This window comes from Ambystoma mexicanum, chromosome 12 (genome assembly GCF_040938575.1).
Source record: "Ambystoma mexicanum isolate Mex_15411 chromosome 12, UKY_AmexF1_1, whole genome shotgun sequence".
NCBI lineage: Eukaryota > Metazoa > Chordata > Amphibia > Caudata > Ambystomatidae > Ambystoma > Ambystoma mexicanum.
The window spans coordinates 1094142776-1094165445 of NC_090936.1; the positions used below are offsets into that span (position 1 = coordinate 1094142776).

The 22670-nt window shown below is 47.2% G+C and overlaps 1 protein-coding gene and 1 long non-coding RNA gene across 3 annotated transcripts in view; one reads left to right on the forward strand and one right to left on the reverse strand.

Annotated features, from left to right (window-relative positions):
- Positions 1 to 4852, forward strand: part of LOC138513099 (uncharacterized) — a 53828-nt gene extending 48976 nt beyond the window's left edge. The window contains exon 3 of the long non-coding RNA XR_011281702.1: positions 4539 to 4852. This is a non-coding gene — a long non-coding RNA (uncharacterized lncRNA). The remainder of the gene's footprint in view (positions 1 to 4538) is intronic.
- The window catches only part of ASB13 (ankyrin repeat and SOCS box containing 13), a 321247-nt gene that overhangs the window by 223650 nt on the left and 74927 nt on the right, over positions 1 to 22670 (reverse strand). The gene's annotated exons all lie outside the window — the stretch shown is intronic.

The window sequence follows — 22670 nt, forward strand, 5'->3', positions numbered from 1 at the left end:
TTGTATTAAAGGAGGCATTAATTAGTGACGTGATAAAGGGAGACAATTCCTTGGCTGCCTCTTTAATGATATGTGCCGGACAGATGTCCCCCTGACATCTTGAAAGTTTTAGTTTACTGATTATTTCCTCGACTTCTTGGATAGAGAGAGGAGAGAAGTTACAAGGTTTGTAAGTGTTTGTGTCAGAGGGCGATAGGGTAGGTAGCGTTTTATCAGGAGAGAGACTTCATTTATTTTATTCTATTTTATCCTGTAGCATAGTTATTTTGTCCAATAATGCTTTTTGGATATTAGTGCACCAGGTGATATCTTTGGTACAAGTGTCTGGCGGCGCCACAGGGGTTTGCAACGCTTTGAGTATATTAAAGAGTTCTTTGGTACTCGATTTGGCTTTAGTTATGCGGTCGTTTTTTTTCTTTGCCTGGTATATAGCCTCTTTGTAATTGAGGGCTGCTATTAAGAATTTGTCTTTGTTAGAGGCTATAGGGAGACTCTCCCACAGAGCTTCAGCGTTTCTTTTGATTTTACATCTGAGGTGCGGAGTGAACCATGAGTTGAAATGTTGTTTCGCTTTTGCTTGGCCACGTGAGGAGAACACTTACTCTTAAGTTTCCCCCGGCCCCCTAGCAAAACAAGTTCTTGGACTCAGACAGGCAAGAAATCACACATAGACTAATCGTTATAATAAAACGAAATGGCTCATTACAGGCCCTATATTCACACAATATATGTATATATGAACTTGGCATACATAAACAGACATACACTTAGATATATAGAAATATACATATAAATGGCTTCACTGTTAGTAAAGATGTAGAAGACACCTTCATCTTGGCCACTAAAATATTGCTTAGTCCCTCAGCAGGTAGGCGAAAAGATCACTTGTGCTAACGGGGTCTGAGGCGCAGCATCCTCCCTCTCAGCGAGACTGCATCACCTGGGGGTCCGAATTCTAACTAACTTTGCCACGCAATGCCCTCTCCTTTATGGGGGCATATCCCGCCCTTCTCAGTTGTGTCTGCCCTCGGCCGAAGAGCAGATCACAAATTAAAGGGACAGAGGGTGGAAAAAACCTGTCAGAAGTGGAAAAACCTAGCGCCCATCTCCTCGCATTCATTCCCGGAACCTCTTATAATGATGCACCTGCAGGACGCTTTGACTCCCTCCCTGTATTCGTCCTTCAGTGGACAATACAATAACTATTCTCCACAGTAAGTCCACTCAGCAATAATATTTATGTAGCTATGTGAACTTGCTCTGCTTTCGCTACTGAAATGCTTGTTTATTTTCATAGGCCCACGGAGGCGCAGGCTTTATTACCGTGATGGGAGATGAGTGTCCAAAATGGCTGTGCACCGAAGCCATGTTGTTATATCTGGTATTTCGCACAAGCATTACAGATATGCACAATGTTTAGCTTTACAAGGTTTAAGAGGTGCTATGGTGTTTATGGCATTAAGTAGAGTATAGTTTTATATGTCAAGTAGGACCGTGGGATCCGAGTGTGAGGTGGAGGGGTTTATGATTTGTTGCAACAATGGTAGGAGTTTCTCAACTGTAATGTTGCGATTATTCCTTGTGTGTAAAGGAGGCGAGAGATACATACGATTAGGCTGAGTACCTTCCTTAATGGTGAATGTGATAAGGTGATGGCCCGACCAGGCACAAGGAGTGATCGCGAGGATGGTTGTGCCACAGTTCAGGTCAGCCAACCAGTCTAGGGTCCTTCCTTTGCTGTGTGTCAGTTCATTGACACGCTGTAGAAAACCTAGTTCTAGGATCGTATTAGCGAGGGCTTGCACATTAAAATCTTTAGGGTCATTGTAGCCTAGATTTAGATCACCCATAAGTATAATTTGGGAACCAGGATTAGTATTAGATGTGAGGAGAAGTGTGATGTCTTCCTCGAAGGTGGATATCAGCCCCGGAGGTCTGTATATGAGGTGTATGGTTATTGTTTTGGATGCAGTGATAGGTAGTTTGATAGATAGTAGTTCAGCTGAGGCAATTGATTGCGTATAAGCCTAAGGCCTAGGGTGGTTTTGAAGATGAAGGTAACACCCCCACCTTTGGCTAAATTGGAGTCTCTATCAAGGTAGATGATAGAGTATGTATCTGGAACAGCAAGTGTCAGTGAAGGTCCTGCCGCCGAATGGAGCCAAGTCTCTGTAATAGCTAAGAAATCTAAATCCTGGGAAGTTATAAGGTCAGCAATATCTAATGTGTGAGCAGGCAATGACCTGGCATTGATGAGAGCGCCCCCTTGACGATGTTAGCTGTGTGTTTGGTAGAATCAGCTATTTTGATTTTATATTTGGATTTGGGTGTGAGATAGGCTGGCAGGAATCTGGCGCCTAATCTTAAATTTCTATTTTTCAGTGAGCACGGCTTAGTAGCAAATTGTTTGATCAATCGAGCTGGTGTGATGGGACAGGTAATACGTCCTGGGAGGATAGCTCAGCGGCAACGTGCTCGCCTCGGAAGCAAGACGTCACGAAGCAACGCAGAATCGATCCCCGGGTCCGTGCTTAGAAACCTCTGGGTATTTAAGCGCGTAATAAATACGCAACTAAGACAAACGACTAAAAACAAAGAATTCCTGTAACAGCGCCTCGATGCCTGCGGGCGGTGTGAGCGCTTTAAAAATGCAAATTAATTAATAATTACCTAACATAGATATGGTTGAGTGTGGAGTTTGGAGTACTGTTTGGCGGAATGGAGGTAGGACTGATGATGGTGCTATGCTATCTGATGGGGGTCATCTTTATGAAATAACTAGGGAAATGAGTGGATTCCTAGGCAGCATGTTAGGGCCGTTGTTGAGAAGGAACAGGTTAGTCCTGGCATCATTGGAGGCCATCGTGGTCAAGCGCAGGGAGCTAAGCAGCAGCAGAAGGTAAGACAGGAAAGCACCATATCTAGGCATGGCTTATTTGGCTAATTGTAGCATTGGTGTTTACTAGATTAGGATGCAGTTAATATATCTGGGGCACACGCTAGAAGCATGTATACAGATAATCTGTAAAAGGGTACAGTTGTTACATCTTAGGCACAATCAGTCTAGATGCAGTTGTGCAGTAATCGTGGTGCGATTAACACATCAATGGCAGAGTCTAGATACATGTATCCAGATAAAACAGAGGCACAATTTAGATGCACATATCCATTAATCAGAGTGCAGCTAATGAAACAGGGGCACAATCTAGAAGCAATAAACTGGTGCAAATCAAATAACTGCACAATTTAGATGCAAGTATACATTAATCTCGGTACAATTGATTAAAATGGTGCAGGTTAGATACACTCGGATACAAGTATTGACCTGGTTAGAGCTAGCGTGCGGTTCTTAACATGGGGCGTTGACTTCATGTAGGTGTCAGCGCTGCATGTCGGATGGGCATCCACAGTCAGTGATAATGTTATTGCACATATAGTTATAGGCAATGAGTATAGATGGGCACAGCATGACGTAATGCCATAGTAGCGCACTCCGTGGTATGAGGCACGGCTTTGGGAATAGGTTGCGGGCCAGTGTTTGTGGCAAAACCGTTAGTATAGCGCAGTAGTACAGAAGGCGGAGATGCAGCCTTAAAGTGTTACGGTGACAGGTGGCCAGAGGGATCGAGGGGCTTACCTCTGTATATGTGCGGTCGATGGTGCGGGGCGTCATAGCGGCACAAACAGGGACTAACAGGGCCTTAAGTGTGGGCATTTGGTGGGAGGCCAGCTTTCGCCTGCCGGCTCCCAATTGGCCACTTTTGAGGAGCAGGGGACAAATGGCAATGCAATCCCTGGTGGATCCAGGAAGTAATCGGGCAATTCGGTGCTCTGTTTAGCAAGCCGCCATTTACGAATGGGCTTGGGCCAAATGGTATCAGAGTGTGGAGAATGGGTGCATATGCACCGTAAAAGCTTGTTGCTGAGTCAAAGTATTAGCCTTGCAGTTAGCTGGTAAAAAGCTGCATTGTGAGTGTGGATTCTTTTATGCCCGGATATTGGCAGTTAATTCCGATTTGTCGCGCAGTTTATCCACGTAAAGCCCCGATGGCTTACCTTAAAGCTGTGAGGTTGGGGGCCCTCTGTGGGCCTCCTTAATCCGGATAGACGGCGAGGAGGAGACCACAGCTTCCAGTATATAGTCAATCAATCTATGAGGCAAGAGGAAGGACATACCCCCTTAAATACCGAGGTGAAGGACAAAGCCCTTAAATTAGTGTAGGGAGTCAACGTTAAAACAATGTTATTTTAGTCTGATAAATGACATGTCTGCGTTGGTGGTAAGTAAGGTTTGAACAAGCATAATCTGAGCCTCCGGTCTTGACATAGAATACTGATTTTCCATACTAATGTTATAAAGTCAAGATTTTATTAAAGACACAGAGGTGAAGGATTATCTCACCCAATCAATCGTTATAAGAAATTTGTAACAGACATATAATGCATATGGCATAATAATATTGTCAAAGAGTGCTGTGTTATAACGATTGCCCACGCAATTACAGCTGGCCGCAGATTGTTATTTGATTACTCTGCAGGGATGGAGGTGAAGACAACGGGATCACGAACAGTGAAGGAGAAAGCCATAACGTAAAGGACAGAGAGGATTGTTAAGGAAGATAATGGACTATGGTTGACAGGATTGGTTAGAAAACGTCATGTGTTTTGTTGGAAATATCAAAAATGTACTACACACAAAAAGGCTATTTCCATGGCAAATGTAGTTTTAATGTGTTTGTTATTTTTATATGAGTAGTAATAGTTTTTCAGTACTGTTCGAGTTAAAAGTAAAGAAAGCATAATACTTAACCTCTGTGTCTTGACTTTCTTTAACATTAGCATGGAAAATCAGTATTCAGCTTCCCTAGCACACAAATCGTATACTACAATATGACAAAACCCTGCAGAATTTTTTAATGATTGGCACAGCAAAATCAGACCACTTGGCTTTGCACTACGAATTCTTCGGCTTCCCCACCTGCCTTTGTGTGGGATAAAATGAATGTGTGTGTAGGAATATGCGGTCTTCGTTTTTGCACATCAGCCACAAAGATTTTGGAAGGCGCCTCTCGGCAGTTATGGTAAAGCTAAGGTGACATAATATTAATCTCATTGCAAAATGGTCGCCTGCTTTCGAAACTACCAGCTCTGCTGATGTAGCGTGTGTGGAACATCAAGCACTTTCGAAATGCCTGTGTACCGTGCAAAGTCTTTTAAGGCAGTAAGCAGCTATTGTCCTTCTTTTGTTTCAAACCTATGAGGCGCCTCCTTGAAAAGTAGTGTTCACGACTTCATTGTCATTACGCTATTTAAATTCTCAAGCGGTCCTATTATACGGTGGTCCCGCTGCCTTAGACGATGCTGAAAGGCCTAGCCGGTAAATCGGTAGAACGAGTTACTGGTACCGGTTTACGTCTCTAAATTTGCATACTCTTTTATTGTGTTTGAAATTGTTACTCGGGTGTTGACAAGAAAGTTCTTTGAACAAATCGCGGCATCCATTTTAGATTGGGAGTAGCGCCACGTTGAAACCACGCCCATGTATTACACTGAGCGTCTGCTACGCGGTAGTCTTCCATGGGGAGTGCCATTACAAGAGGCCACTGTGCCTTGGCTAAAGGAAAGTGAACTGATTTTAACCTGAGCGCGTCGGTCAATTAAAAAAAGAAAATAATTGGTCCTATTGAATTGTAAGTTAAGTTACTCGAATTATGAAAACGATAATATAGTGTTTGTAAGCAGTAAAAGCCGCAGTACTGGCAAAATACGTAACAAAGTAAGGATTCTTGGTTCCATCTGACTTTCTGCTATAGAGCTGTCTTAAACTATGTCCCATTAAATTATTATACATTCAAATTAATGATAATACGAGTATGTTACTTGTTGCAACGTTAACATTTTGGGCCAGTATTGCCAGGTCTGTGTAAAAAGGTAAGCCGAATGTCCCTTCAAAACAAGACCAAAACAAGCTGCCTCCTACATAAAGAAGCTGAATTCACAAGCGAATAGCCAAAATAGCACGAACAGGCAGAGACCACGATGTGTGTGTGCTGAGTCACGTGAGCATGGTCACATGTGCGGGTGACTGCATCAATAAAAAGGCCGAGCGGTTTCCGGCTCTACTGTGACAAGACCACACAGACCAAGAAGAATACAAACCACGACTACACACTCAACCCGAGAAGATGGAGTAATGAGGCTCAAGCCTCGGTATCCAAAAATCACCGCTGATGGATAAAAATCTATCAGCAAGAAGAAGAACAAGCGCGGCTAAGCAGTTCCAGTACCAGGTAACACCTGTTTTGTCGCTCTGGGCCTATCAGACCATACGACCATCAGGGGCATCACTACAATAGCTGAGACCCCGGTCCCACATAACATCTGGTGATGGATGGGATCGACTTTACATACTTGCCAACATTCTGTGACCAAAAAGATGTAGGATTTTTCAAGTTTGAAAAATAAAATAATATTTATCATAGCAACGACATCACAGGAAAATACAAAGCATACAAACAACACAACATGGAAAGATGTTGAAATGTTAAAAATGTATTATTCTGAATGGTAACCCCAAATTGTCGGCAGATGCTGTGTGATGGTGTTACACTCTGCCATTTGCTGTCACTGGTGGTTCGCCTAATGGTTGCCCTGCAAGAGTACAGGACAGAGTCAAGTAGCTGTCAGGTCAGTGGATTGGTGCAGTCAAAGTGATCACCTACCAGTCCACTCACTATATAGACAGACTAATTAATGTATTGAATGCTTTGTCCTGGAACCTGCCTTACAGTCACATAAATTACTTGCCAATGTAAAAAGCAGTTGGATCTCTCACTGACATCTGTAGGTGGTAGCACTGCTTAAAAAGCAATAGCCTACTGCCTAAATCTATAGGGTTGGCAAGTATGGCTTTATGCCGATCCCAGTGAGGATCCAGCCTGTCACCGCCACACTGCTGCGGTGCAGCGAACGGCACGTTGGGCCTGCGAGCAATGTCGTGAGGGAGGGACCGCTGCCCGTCGCTGCTCCTGGGAGCAAAGAGAGCATGACCCACACCCCCCCCCACCGGCTCATGGAAAAGGAAGTCTCCCGCCCGGTGGAGGAGGCACATCTGCCATCGGAAAGGAACTCCCGCTGAGGGGAGGAATGCAGCGAGGTTTGGGGGAGAGAGGATGCGACACAGTCTCTGCTGATGCTCGAGAGAAAAAAAGGTACTTTGCTCCTGCCTGCCTGTGGAGAGAATGCAGCGTGTTCGCCGCTCCAATCAAGGCTCTCGAAAGGGGAGCGAGAAGCGGCTCGCTGCCGATATACACAATGAAAGCTCCCGTCCGGGGACGGTGTGCGGCACAGCAGCAAGGACCACTTCCGCGTGTTTGAACACTCCCGCCCGAGGCGACAGCGGCGCATTTGCCGCCATTAAAAAATATATATACATATATATGCTGGGGGAGAGACTGCAGCTCGCACGCCGCCTTCATGATGGAGTAAAACATAGTACTCCTGCCCAAGGATAGGGAGGAACAATAACCCATAACCCTCCCACCTGGGGGAGAGCAGCAGCATGACCTGTGCTGCATAGTGGGAGGTGACAGCGCAAGGAGAATGGACGTCTCCTGTAACAAAGCTCCTGCCTGGGGAGACAAGAAGGCGAAGACGCTGCTCATACAGGGTAAGAAGCAGAAAGAATGCCTACCCCCCTACATGCAGCCAAGGTACTCCTGCCTGGGGGTGATTAGTGGCCTACACCACCACATGTCAGAGGTACACCCGCCTGGGGAAAGCAAGCAGCCCATGCCGCCACATTGACTTTTAGTAATCCTGCCTGAGGGAGATTAGCGGCCCATGCCGCTATAATGACATTATGTACTCCTGCCTGGGGGAGAACAGGTGGCCCATGGCACCACATGGACATTATGTACTCCTGCCTGTGGGAGATGAGGTGCCCCATGCTCCCACAGCAATGATTGGACTCCTGTCTGGGGGAGAGCCAGCGACCCACGCCGTGACAATTACTTTTGCACTCCTGCCTGGGTGAGAGCAAGCGGCCCATGTCGCTACAATGACTGTTGGTACTCCTGCCTGGGGGAGAACAGGGAGCCCACGCCACCACACCGCTATAAACTCCTGCCGGGGACAACAGCCAGAGGAGCGCCCTGGCCCACTGGAGACTCGAAACAGGTGCTCCCGTCAGGGGGAGAGGTGCACCGCCTCGAACAAGGCACTAGCCTGGAGCCCTCTCCGCCTCATTTTCTGATTACATCGTTGCTGATTGGATGATCTTACCTACAAGATCCATTCAGATTCAGCCGGCATGGCGAAGCTGGCTCTGGCAACAAAGGCCAGCAACTAAGGCTACACCCCTGTCCGAGCCGGGAGAGCGAGGGGGAGCCACCCCTTGCCCAAACGCCATCACAGATCTGCTTGCTACCTGCTTGGTAACAATCCATATCCCCTTGACCCATCATGCACACCTGCTCCATTCAGAACCGGCGGTAAGTCTTCCTCCACCCATTGGGGAAACTATCACGAGACATTCTCATCAAACACTATTGCATTGACGGCCATTTCCTTCAGCGTGTACTATAAACACCACATCCTGCAAGTACCACGCATTCCCTTTGCCACGCACGCACATCGCGCACCTTTATGCCGCACCATTTTAATGCCGTATTACCAATGCTGCTGTCTAACTGCTAATGCAACACCTAACTGCTAAACCCTACCTGAGCCTATGCGAGCTGCGGGTGACGCCGGCATGCCATGTTGTCTGCCCGCACCTGTAACCCTACAAACCGTATGATTGATCCCATTATATTGCCATACTTTCACCATCTCCTTGGTAAGCAAAACCCTGCTATTACAACTCTATTATGGCCTTAGCCCTTCACTACTGGAGAGTATAGGCTGCCAATCAGCACCACTTCAGCGTGTGCAACATTGCATCTTTAGCGTGCAAAGCGTTACGCATAGCCGCACTCTCATTCGCATAAACCCAAGTAAAACATTATTACGGCGAGCATATGACTACCAATGCCTATTGTGGCCACTATTTACCCTCTCAACCATTACCACTATTGTGATTCTAGCTGTACTCATATGTGTCCACGCGATCAGTCCATGACCATTAGCACCCCCTAGAGCGCCGGCTCAAAACTGTTTACCTCAACAAAGTTTTTAATTTGTTCTGATTGCCTGACGTTATTTACTGCTGCTGCCCTATCTGCATCATATCTGTCGGTCTGAGACCAGGTCTTTGTACATTGCCTTTCTATTAATTGCATTGTTAACAACTCAATTACCCTATCACCAGGGATGCTGGCAATAACTCATACTGCACTGCAAATGTATACCTGCCTGCTCACACCAAGCGATGCATCTCGTATTAGTGTTAGTATTTGAACGTGTATGACTATCGATAAATACTATGACTATATTTGTCACCAACGTGTACCTTTACCCATTTGCTAACATTTGTGAACTTGCCTGCCACCTTATTTGACTTAGTCCATCACTCTAGCAAGGACTACAATGTACAATTTATTGCAAACCAAATGTAACCTTGTTATACCATAAAACTCTCTGCCTATTGTCTGCAATTGGCGTACAACAGTATTTTAAGTTAGCCCGTCATCTGCTGCCCAGTGTTTGAACATCTCTGCAACATGATGGAGCTTATTACTGTAGTTGTTATAACCTGAATGTTTAATAAACTATGATAACAAACTAGCCTATTTGTACTAAACAGCATCCTGACTGAGGTTCTGCAACTCATACCAGTATCCCACCATAGTTTTTGTCTCACTGTATACCACACTGTGATAATAATGTAAGCCATAGTTTATCACTACGCTATACCGGACATTAGGGCACTATGGATGCTTCTATGTCAAACCTAGTCTCAATAGGTGTACTACTAGCTCTATGCCCCCAGCCCAGCTTCACAAGACTTCCCACCTTACCAGCACCAGTCCGTAATATTATAAGCACCATGACAGGTACTTTGAGCGACATACCCACACTGTCCACACCTAACAACTCTGCCCACCACCAATTACTAAGTAACTTAGACACTTCCTGGAGGTCACCCAACTCTTATAGACCCTGCAGCATCACTACCAGAAATAATAGGCTCCGTTCAAGACTATCCAAACGATTTGACCCGCCTGTTAGCTCTCTGACTAATATAGACCATCTAAGAAAAAGTCTACATAGCCGACAAACAGTGGCTACTGCAGAGCTTGTTCGGAATACGGCCACATCCCTCACAGCTCACAGCCCAATTCGCAAAAAACCTTAATACATTCAACCCCTTAACGCATCCCAGGTTATTGGAGTCACTAACTGTACCTCCCCTCCTACTCAGATAGATAGCTCTACCCTAGACCTCAAGGGTGCTTTAATAAATGCCAGATCCATAGTAGCATATGCTATGGAGATATCTGACCTCAACCTGGCAGAAAATTACGATTTTCTTGCCATCACTGAAACATGGCTACATGCTGCAGCAGCTCCTGCCCCCATGCTAGCAGTGCCTAGCGACTACACCATTCTTAGAGCAGACAGAGGTGAGTCGTGAGAAGGTGGTATAGCTCTTATTGCTAAATCCAATCTATCCATGAGACTAGCCCCCTCACTAGACATCAAATCCTGCGAATCCCTCACGGTCAAAATACCTACCGCTAACTCCCTGTTACACTCGCATTGTCTTCCCGCAGATGTCGGGCGCTGGTGCGTGGAGTGTCTGCTTCCCTGGTCTGAGGCGCTGCACGTCCTTTGTTCCCTGGACTGGCCTTGGGTCAGCTCCTACGATAGGGGAAAGGGTGGCGAGTGAGACTGTGCCTGCCACCTGTGACCGCCACCTTGTTCCTTCCACACGTGTTCCCCACTCCGGGGTGCTCTCGCCTTGTGTATTTGGTTGGTGGGCTCTCCTTCCTGCTTAGTCTCAGCAGGGGCGCAATGTCCTGTAGGATCCAGTAACTTCACTGACCCTTGATCGTGTTGCTTGTGTTTCTCTGCTTGTTATTGTCCATGTAATCCAATGTATTGTATGTTGTCTGTGTCCAGTTATCTGTGTAGTCCTTTGCTGCATGCTGCAGTCCGTGCTCTTCTCACTGTTGTGGCTCGTGTCGCTGTTGTGGCACTAAGCCCAACTTTGTGTGTTTTGGTTTGGTGCAATGCGTGTGAGCGGCTGAGCCAGTGGGTCAGGGTGGCTTGCCTTGTGTCCAGGGCCAGAGCTAGCTCAGGTGCGGTTTGCGTGATGTAACCTGTTCTTTCTTTCTCTTTTCCAGGTACCTGTGAGCCGGCGTGATGAATGAATCCGATCGATGCCGACGGAAGCAGTGAGTAATGTGCGGCGGTGACAGAGCGCGATGAATGAGTTCAGCGATTCACCTTGTTTTCCTTCTCTTGCTTCTGCAGGTGCCGGCATCGATGAAAGCTGGAGTCCTCGTCGAACAACCGGGACGTTGCTGGAGGCACCGGTAAGTCAGAGCAGGTTGAGTATGTGAGGCCCGATGGTCTCTGGCTTTTCTTTGCAGGTTTGTGGAAGAGTGCTGGCAGCAGTTCCTCGGAGAACATTATGCTTCTAACTGCAGAATAACGTGAAGCATTCCTTAGAGCTTGGGTGGGGCTTATATAGCCCACCACGCCCTGCCACTCCCAAGGTGCAATGAGTTCCAGAAGTTCTCTGCCACGCCCTGCCACTCCCAAGGTGCAATGAGTTCCAGAGGTTCTCTGCCACGGCCATGATTGCAGACTAATGCAAAAGCTAATGGCTCAGAGCCATGCCCTTAACTGCAATTAGCACAGAAGTCAATCATCCAGTGGCAGACTGACTACACCTGTGTTTTCCTTAGGGTTAGCTCCATGAGCCTGATGCCAAAGGTGCCAGGACTGGGCCCAGGCGGCCCTCCTTTGAGGCTTGATCCAGTTAGGGCCCTTAATGTGCCCCAATGTTCCCACTGCTGTTGCACTGCAGCGATCTGGTCTGCTCATTGTGACAATACCCCCCCAAGGGCCTTTTTTTACCTGGTCCTGGTTTGGTTGGGTGATTGCGATTGAAGCGCTTCACCAACCATGGAGCATAAACTTGGTTTCTGGGTTCCCATGTTCTATCTTTCCAGTCCATGAGGTAGTACAATGTGGATTTCCTTGACCTCAAATTCAGGTTCACCATCCACTGCCACCAGGGCTGGAGATGGTGTAATCCATGTCCCTGGTGGCACTGGCTTTGGAAGTGAAACGTGGAACACCGGGTGGATGTGCATGTTAGAGGGTAGGGATAGTTTCATAGCAAAAGGATTGATAATGGCCTCAATGGTATATGGGCCTATGTACTGTGGATGAAATTTCTTTGGTCTCTTCAGGGGTACGTGCTTAGATGCCAACCATACCGCATCCCCGACCTGGTAAACTGGTGCTTCCTTTCGGTGTTGGTCAGAAAACTTCTTTTGTCTTTCCTTGGCCTTGACGAGGTGTTCAGTTGCTTCCATGAAAACACGAGTGATCGTGGAGTGCAAGGTTGTTACTGCTGGCATCTGTGCCTGTGCCCATTCTCTCTCCCGTTCCACGGTGGGGCAGGAGCCCAGCCCAATCTCACAGCAACAGGACAGCAGCTCCTAGCTCCAGCCGCAGCGTGTGATGACTGAAATCCCCTGCCTTCCCTGGGTAAGCTGATCGAGCGCACTCCCGACCTCTACGATCCACGTTCCAACGACATACTGCTTCCCCTGCAGCAACCGCGAGAAGCTTTGTTCTCATTATTGCACAGAATCTGCTTGTGTGGCGCCATTATATACGTGGTATTTCACGTTGCTCTGCTTGGAAATGGCCGCCACCTCTTCCTGTTATTTGGTTGCCTAGCTACCGGCACAAACCTCATTGGTCCGCCTCCAACATTTTACGGAAGGAGCCCCGCCGGAAGGCGTAAGCCAGGTCCACGCCTCAAAAGGCACACGTTTAAAGGCACTTGCCTGTCTGTGCCTGTGCCCATTCTCTCTCCCCTTCCATTGGGTGGGCAGGAGCCCAGCCCAATCTCACAGCAACAGGACAGCAGCTCCTAGCTCCAGCCGCAGCGTGTGATGACTGAAATCCCCTGCCTTCCCAGGGTAAGCTGATCGAGCACACTCCCGACCTCTATGATCCACGTTCCAATGAGGAACCGCTTCCCCTGCAGCGACCGCCGAGAAGCTTTGTTCTCGTTATTGCACAGAATCTGCTTGTGTGGCGCCATTATACACGTGGTATTTCACGTTGCTCTGCTTGGAAATGGCCGCCACCTCTTCCTGTTATTGGTTGCCTGGCTACCGGCACGAACCTCATTGGTCCGCCTCCAACATTTTACGGAGGGAGCCCCGCCGGAAGGCATTAGCCGGTCCCACGCCTCCAAAGGCACACATTTAAAGGCACTTGCCTGTCTGTGCCTGTGCCTATTCTCTCTCCCCTTCCACGGGTGGGCAGGAGCCCAGCCCAATCTCACAGCAACAGGACAGCAGCTCCTAGCTCCAGCCGCAGCATGTGATGACTTAAATCCCCTGCCTTCCCAGGGTAAGCTGATCGAGCGCACTCCCGACCTCTACGATCCACATTCCAACGAGGAACCGCTTCCCCTGCAGCGACCGGCGAGAAGCTTTGTTCTCGTTATTGCACAGAATCTGCTTGTGCGGCGCCATTATACACGTGGTATTTCACGTTGCTCTGCTTGGAAATGGCCGCCACCTCTTCCTGTAATTTGGTTGCCTAGCTACCGGCACGAACCTCATTGGTCCACCTCCAACATTTTACGGAGGGAGCCCCGCCGGAAGGCGTTAGCCGGTCCCACGCCTCCAAAGGCACACATTTAAAGGCACTTGCCTGTCTGAGCCTGTGCCTATTCTCTCTCCCCTTCCACGGGTGGGCAGGAGCCCAGCCCAATCTCACAGCAACAGGACAGCAGCTCCTAGCTCCAGCCGCAGCATGTGATGACTTAAATCCCCTGCCTTCCCAGGGTAAGCTGATCGAGCGCACTCCCGACCTCTACGATCCACATTCCAACGAGGAACCGCTTCCCCTGCAGCGACCGGCGAGAAGCTTTGTTCTCGTTATTGCACAGAATCTGCTTGTGCGGCGCCATTATACACGTGGTATTTCACGTTGCTCTGCTTGGAAATGGCCGCCACCTCTTCCTGTAATTTGGTTGCCTAGCTACCGGCACGAACCTCATTGGTCCACCTCCAACATTTTACAGAGGGAGCCCCGCCGGAAGGCGTTAGCCGGGCCCACGCCTCCAAAGGCACACGTTTAAAGGCACTTGCCTGTCTGTGCCTGTGCGTGTCCGCCGGGCCGCCAGACCGCATACCGCCAGGTTACAATCAGGCTTCTTGTAAGTACTTTAATGCTTATATTCCTACAGGTTCAACACACATACCACCCTAACTTGATCACTGAGCATTTTTGTGACTTGCCAACCCCTTGCGCTAGCCACCGTAATAACCATTGCGCTTGAAGGACTGCAGCAACGCCCCACCTATCGAGGTACTTCCTTCACCCCCCTTCAGCAGAACCTATTCTGCTATTACTATACCCTTGCGATGCTAACACTAACCTACTGCTCACACGTGTGTCCTGTTCAATCACGGTACTTTCAACATATCCTATGCATTCTAACTATGTATCTCGCTGTACTCTGCTGCTACACATTCTTACAACTGTGTATGTTATTTGAAATTTAGGTATTAGCTCTGCCACAACTGTGCCTAATTGTGCTTAGAACTTAGGTGCTACCCTTTGCATTTTCAGGCCAAGTGTGATCTCTCGAATCTAGGTGTTACCTCCATTGTACTGAGCCTAACTATGTCTATGAACCTAGCTACTACCCTGACATTTCAGGCCTAGCATGATATCCGAACCTAGATGCAAACCTCGAGTGCCTACCCTTTTTGCCTAGACCTGTTTCGCAGTTAGTCAAGTAGTATTCTAATGTTGAAACAGCCTATCCCTGCAGTGTGATAATTTAGTTGAAATAGCCTATTCTTGGACTACCATAGCAAAGTTGAAATAGCCTATTACTGCATTGTGATAATTTAGTCAAACTAACCCGCTTTCACATTGCGCCAGCCATTTGCTTTTACATATGCGGCTTATGGTGCCTACTTGCCTGAACCTAGCCCACAACTTCCTAACCTTCCATAGTCCAATAGCCTATGCTACCTTATGGTTGTTAACTCACCGCCCTGATTGTGTCATGCCTCATTGTCGCTAATAGACCACATTTGGACCTGTGCGGTGCCTTATGGTCGCTATTAGACCACATTTGATTGACTTGTGTTATGCCTTATGGTCGCTAATAGACCACATTTGATTGACTTGTGTTATGCCTTATGGTCGCTAATAGACCACATTTGATTGACTTGTGTTATGCTTATGGTCGCTAATAGACTACATTTGATTGACTTGTGTTATGCCTTATGGTCGCTAATAGACCACATTTGATTGACTTGTGTTATGCCTTATGGTCGCTAATAGACCACAATTTATTGACTTGTGTTATGCCTTATGGTCGCTTACAGACCACATCTGATTGTGTCATGCCTTATGGTCACTAATAGACCACATTTGGACCTGTGCTGTGCCTTATGGTCGCTATTAGACCACATTTTGATTAACTTGCGTTATGCCTTATGATCGCTAATAGACCACATTGATTGACTTGTGTTGTGCCTCTTGGTCGCTTACAGACCACACTTGATTGTGGTGTGCTTTATGGTCGATTACAGATCACACTTGATTGTGCTGTGCCTTATGGTCGCACGGTACTGACTCCTAACACGCTCCTAGATTACCACAAATTTGAAATTCTCAACTCCTGCCTACTAGCAACGCGACCCGCACCATGTATTGGTGCCTAACTACCCTCCTCCACCTATTGTACATTTATACTAGACGCTGAACCAGTCAACCTGACCCACATACCAACCAAGACACTTATACCAGCACACACTTGGTTACTATTACCTTCACTTCGCTGCATAGCACCATGACATCTGCAAACCCGTACCTGGATGATCCAGCACTCTGGATACGTCACTTTGCCACCAGACCAACACCAAACCAACCTTGTACTACTGCTAACAGAAACCTCCAGATTAAATTCCAGAACATCCCACCCACTTCTCCATGCTCGCACCACCCTAGCATTTTAATCAGAAATTCTAGATTAAGAACCCGACTATGGGCTAAAAAAAACCAACTGTACACCTACAGTAGCATCAAACATTTGCATATGGACCACAACCTTGCCAATTTGGCTATTGATTCAGACAAGCTAGCCCCTATCCTTTTGCATGACCAACCCATACCACCAGAAAAAATCCCTGCAAAAGACAAACTCATTAAAGCAGCCCTGGTGAATGCTAGGTCTCTCCCTGCCCATGCTTTGGACATCGCTGACTTCATAACTCACAAAAAGCTTGATCTCCTCGCAGTTACGGAAACCTGGCTTAACGCTGCCTCCGGTCCATCTCTGGCCCTTGCCATACCTAACGATTATGCCATTATTAGATGCGACAGAAACACTAATCAGACGAAGGGAGGTGAACTCTCCCTCATATTCAGAAATACCTTTGACATTAAAGTCATCCAGGACGCTCAAATCCCCTCGGCTGAATCCCTGTCCATCAAACTACCTCTATCACCCAACCACACGGCAATAATGCACCTTATTTACAGACCACCTGGTCCCATTTCTTCTTTTATAAAGGACATTGCATCACTCATAACCACTGACACTAAACCTAATTCACAAACTATCCTACTCGGGGATTTCAATCTTGGTTTTAACGACCCTAAGAATACCAACGCCCATGATCTAGCCAATACCTTATCCGACTTGGGACACACCCACATTATTCATGAGCCCACTCATATCAAAGGTAGAACACTGGACTGGCTCACTCACCTCAACTGCTCTATTGCTCTCCTAACCAATGATCCATGCATCTGGTCGGATCATCATAAAATAACCTTTTCTATCAAAGCCAACACACCCTATCCGGCTCCCATCATCGCCCCCAGCCACCAGCACGAGAAATAAGAAAGACATTACACCTGACAAATTCCTACCGATATTACTCCCCATCATAAACAATATTGACTCAGACACTGAACCCACAGTTCTAGTGGATACCTATAACCAGGCTATTCTCAAAGCACTGAACACCATCGCCCCCCTAAAATTGCAGAAACCTAAACCACAGCGACACCTTAATACATGGTTCATGCCGCAGCTAAGAGAATTACGCAAAACTAAGAGAACTGCAGAGGCACACTGGAAAAAGTGCCCTACAGCAACCAATAAGATTGAACTAACCCTAGCATCCACTAGTTACAAAGAAGCCATCCTTCTTGCTAAAAAAGACACCTACAACAAAAGGATTACACAAGCGGAATCCAACACAAAAGAACTTTTTAAGATTCTAAAAGAATTAGAATCCCCTATTGCCCCTATTGACAAATGTGTTACTGACGCACTATGGTGTAGTAATATTCAGAAGACCTTATTAGATAAAATAGTTTGCCTACAATCTAAAATCAACGGGAAAAAATCCTTGCTACTAGCTGACCCTGACTACAAACAACTACCTAACAAATCACCTACCTTTAAGTCAACATGTAAGCCATTCAGTTTCTCACCCCTCTCAATTTGGGAAGTAGAAAACATCATTAGGAAACTTAAACCATGAAACTGCCAAGGTGATGCCTGCCCTGCCCCGATCATCAAAGCAGCAGCACACGATCTGGCACCGTTTATGACCAATCTCATCAATGCCTCCTTCAAATCCGGAGTAGTGCCTGACAACCTAAAAGACGCGTGGGTCATTCCACTGCTCAAAAAACCTACTCTTGACCCAGCCAACCCGTCTAACTACAGGCCAATAACTACCGTACCTTTCTTATTAAAAATACTGGACAGAGCAGCCTGTCTACAAATACAGGCCTACCTAGAATCGAATAATCTCCTGGGACTAAGGCAATCTGGCTTCCGACCGAGACACGGCACGGAAACTGCATTAATAGATCTCACTACCCAGATCCAAATCCTAAAAGACAACGGCAAACTTGCACTCCTCTTACTGCTTGACTTGTCAGCAACTGGTGATCTGGTTAATCACCAAACACTTTGTCACCACCTGAAAACTGCATCACATTTTTCAGACGCAGCCACTGCTTGGATCAGTTCCTTCTTGGCTAATCGAACCATGAGGGTTTTCTCTCCCACTGATTCTGCTGAACCCTCACCAGTACCTTGTGGAGTCCCGCAAGGCTCTTGTGTGTCCCCGACGCTTTATAATGTATTTACAAAGCCCCTCTTCGATATCCTTGACTATCTGGGTGTCACGTATACCAATTATGCGGATGACACCCAAATACTCATTCCTATCTCGGGTAGCTATTAAACAGATAGCAAAACCCTCAATGAAATATACTCAGTAATACAAGCATGGATGGCACATCATGGACTCTGTCTCAATGACGAAAAAACTGAGCTGATCATCCTTGGCACTCACGCCAAACTTAAAAATCTTAACTCCGCTTTCAAATCTTTCACTATAAATGGTAATCTCATCCCCGTTTCAAACAACACTAAAACCCTTGGTATCTACATTGATGCCACTTTATCCTTCTCCAAACAAACTAATGCAATAGCATCATCAGCCGCTTACACTTGCAAACTGATCACTGCATGTAGGCCATTCATTTCCTCACCCAACTGCATTACCCTTGCTAGAGCATTAGTCCTGTCCAAAATAGACTATTGTAATGCCCTTTACTTAGGAAACTAGCCGCAAAAATATCAACAAACTGCAAGTAATTCAAAATAATGCCATCAGGGCTGCCCTCAACATCCCTAAAAAGTCGCATATCTCTGAGATTAGACGCAAACTACACTGGCTCCCAGTAGAGCACAGAATATCCCTCAAAACTCTGGCCCTCACACACAAAGCCAGGGCCAACCTTGCACCAGCCTACCACACTAACCAACTTACACCTCATACATCATCTAGACCACTTAGAGCAGCACAAGCTAACACTACGTCCATACCGAGATTCAAACTCCATAATTCGGGTGGAGTTAGCTTCCCTGTACAAGCCTCTAAACTATGGAACACACTCCCCACGCTCCTTAGGTCAGAACCCTCATTTAACCTATTCAAACGCAACACAAAGCGTTGGCTTCACAACATGGACTCTATGGCAGCCTAACCTTCCAGATCCCAGAACGACTGACGGCTGACGGAACACCTTGTAATTAATGTATTTATTTTAGACCATGCTTGTATGTATCTGTAATACTAAGTATGTAACCATTCTGTAACTGTAACGTAACCCTTGTTTACTGCACTCAATTGTAACTGTAACCAGATTAAACCTACGCGCCCGTATGCCCCCGGGCCTGGCTGCGCTTTATAAATAAAATGAATACAAATACAAATACAAATCAGGTGGATCGAAAACAGATGTCCGTGGTTGTCGCCTGTACACAATGCAGAAGGGGTTCTGCTCGGTGCTAGTATGGATCAAATTGTTGTATGCGTATTCTACTATCCACAGCACGTCTTTCCAGGTGTCTTCCGTTTGGTGCAGCATGCACCTCAGGTATTACTCCAGCGTCTGGTTTGTCCGTTCGGTTTGGCCATCGGTCTAGGGGTGATGGCTTGTAGATAGACGAACATCGATTTGTGCAAGTTCGCAGCTTTTTCTCCAGAACTTGGAAACAAACTGGCTTCCTCTGTCTGATATCAGAATCGATGGGAATCCGTGTAAGCGAACAACGAGCTCCAGAAACACCCTTGCCATGGTGGACACAGTTGGCAGGCCTTTTAGTGGGATGAAGTGGGCCATCTTTGAAAACAGGTTTACCACTACTAGGATCATGTTGTAGCCCTTGTGGAGAGGCAGGTTGAGATAAAGTCGAGCGATAGCGTGTGCCAGGGTGTAGGAGGTATAGCCATCGTTTATAAAGAACTGAAACGCTGCCGGCCGTTGCATAGCCCAAACGGCATGACCTGGTACTCGTACAGACCATACTTTGTACGGAAGGCAGTCTTCCATTTGTCCCCCTTTTTAACCCTTACCAGGTGATAGGCCCCTCTAAGGTCTAGCTTGGTGTAGATCTGGGCATCCTTGACCTGGTCTAAGAGTTCTGGGATGAGAGGCAAGGGGTATCAGTTCTTTACCGTGATCTGATTCAGGGATCTGTAATCTATGCAGGTCCTCAGGTCTCCTTCCTTTTGGGGCACAAAAAAAGGGGCGAGGCTGCGGGCGACTTGGACGGGCGGATGAAGCCTTTTGCCAGGTACTGGTCCAGGTAGGTCTTTAGGTGGTTGTTTTCTTTTTCCGCATAAATCCGGCTACAAGGAATCTGGGCCCCAGGTATAAGGTCGATTTGGCAGTCGTAGGGCCGGTTTGGAGGAAGCGTGTTTGCTTGTTCCTTCTCGAAGACATCTTGATAGTCTTGATATTCTGGTAGCAGTGTTCCTATCATACCAATCGTTGCTCTTCCCTTTAGGAGGGGCTTCACCTGTCCACCCAAGCGGGCCTTTTCTTCATAGCAAGTTTTCGCGCAGTTACCAGAGAAGGTTAACACTCCTAAGCACCAGTCGATTCGAGGATTGTGGGCCTCCAGCCAGGGTATTCCCAGGATCATCTGGAATTACGGAGCGCTGATGAGATCAAAGATGATGTCCCCCGGTGACCATCCTGCCAAAGAAGGGTAACTTCTTTCGTGCATCGTGTTACCGGACCCGAGGACAATTGGGTGCCATCGACTGCTGTGACGTTTTCTTTTGCCAATTTCTTACGGAGGGGTAGACCCATCCTTTCTACCAAGTCTTGATCCAGGTAATTGCCAATTGCGCCGCTGTCCATGTATGCTTCCAGGGTGTGCATTTTGAACGGCTGGTCGTGGCTTATCAGGATGACTGGTACGACTAGGTGCAAGGTCTTAGGTAATTCCTTCTCCTTGTTCGACAAGCGGACCGCTACGCTTGCTGGGCATTGGAGTTTCCGGAATTGGGTTCTGTGTCTTTGTCTGTGGCCCCCACTGTCTTTCTGGGTGGATTCACTTGGCACTCACGAAGAAAATGGCCTGGCTTGCCGCAGTACAGGCATAGCTTCTGTTGCCTTTTCTTTTCTCGTTCAGCTTTGGTAAGAGGGCTCCACAAGCCTCCAATTTGCATTGGTTTGGGATGGGTCTCTAGTTGCCGAGGTTGAGCTTCTTTTGGTCGCACATACACTGTTCGTCCTTCAGAACGGGCTCGATCGTTCTTCCGGTCTTGTAGCCTGTGGTCTAGTTGCACTGCCAAGTAAATGTATTCCGCACACCCTTCGGGGGGGTTCACTACCTGAGCCAAAACGTCCTTTAACTCTCCTTGCAAGCCCCGGTAGAAGAGCGTGTTCCTTTTTTCTTCTGGCCAATTAGTTTCAGCCACTAGTCTGTTAAAGGTGGCGATATACGTCAATAGATCCTGGTTGCCTTGTCGGAGGGACAGCAGTTCATTATCCAAGACTTGACCTCTGGTGTGCCGGGTGAATAGCTTCTCGAGCTCGTTTGGAAACCCCTGAAATCACGAAGCAATGGGTCATCACGGCTGACCAAACGAATCGACCAATCTGCAGCACTGCCTCCTAGATAAGAGAGCACAAACGCGACTTGACTGGTCTTTTGGGAAGGCCCCTGGTCTGCACAGGAAGTGCAAGCGGCACTGGTTCATGAATATTGCTGGCAACCGATGAAAGCTGGAGTCCTTGTCGAACACCTGGGACGTTACTGGAGGCACAGGTAAGTCAGAGCAGGTGAGTATGCGAGGCCCAATGGTCTCTGGCTTTTCTTTGCAGGTTTGTGGAAGAGTGCTGACAGGAGTTCCCCGGAGAGCGTTACGCTGATAACTGCAGAATAACGCGAAGCATGCATTAGGGCTTGTGTGGGGCTTATATAGCCAACCACGCCCTGCCACTCCCAAGGTGCAATGAGTTCCAGAGGTACTCTGCCACATCCATGATTGCAGACTAATGCAAAAGCTAATGGGTCAGAGCCACGCCCTTAACTGCAATTAGCCCAGAAGTCAATCATCTAGTGACAGACCAACTACACCTGTGTTTTCCTTAGGGTTAGCTCCATGAGCATGGTGCCAAAGGTGCCAGGACTGGGCCCAGGTGGCCCTCCTTTGAGGCTTGATCCAGTCCGGGCCCTTAATGTGCCCAATGTTCCCACTGCTGTTGGGCTGGGGCGATCTGGTCTGCTCATCGTGACACTCCCAAACACTGACCATTCGTCTTATTTATAGGCCTCCAGGACCCATCGGTTCATTTGAGGAGGATATTTCTACCATTATCTCCGATAAACAAAAAAATACATTGCAAGTACTTCTGTTAGGGGACTTTAATCTGGTATTTAATGATTCCAATGATCATCAAGGACCTGTCATTGCTAATATCCTTTCAGAATGTGGCCTCACCCAAAGAGTGAATTTACCTATACATGACAAGGGGAGAACACTTGATTGGGTGGCGGACTATAACTGCAGTACCTTGATCACTGCCATAACCCCTCAGGTATGAACTGACCACCACCTCTTATCATTCCCACTAGCAACCAAAAGGCCCACCACCAACTTTAACAAGGAACAAAAAGA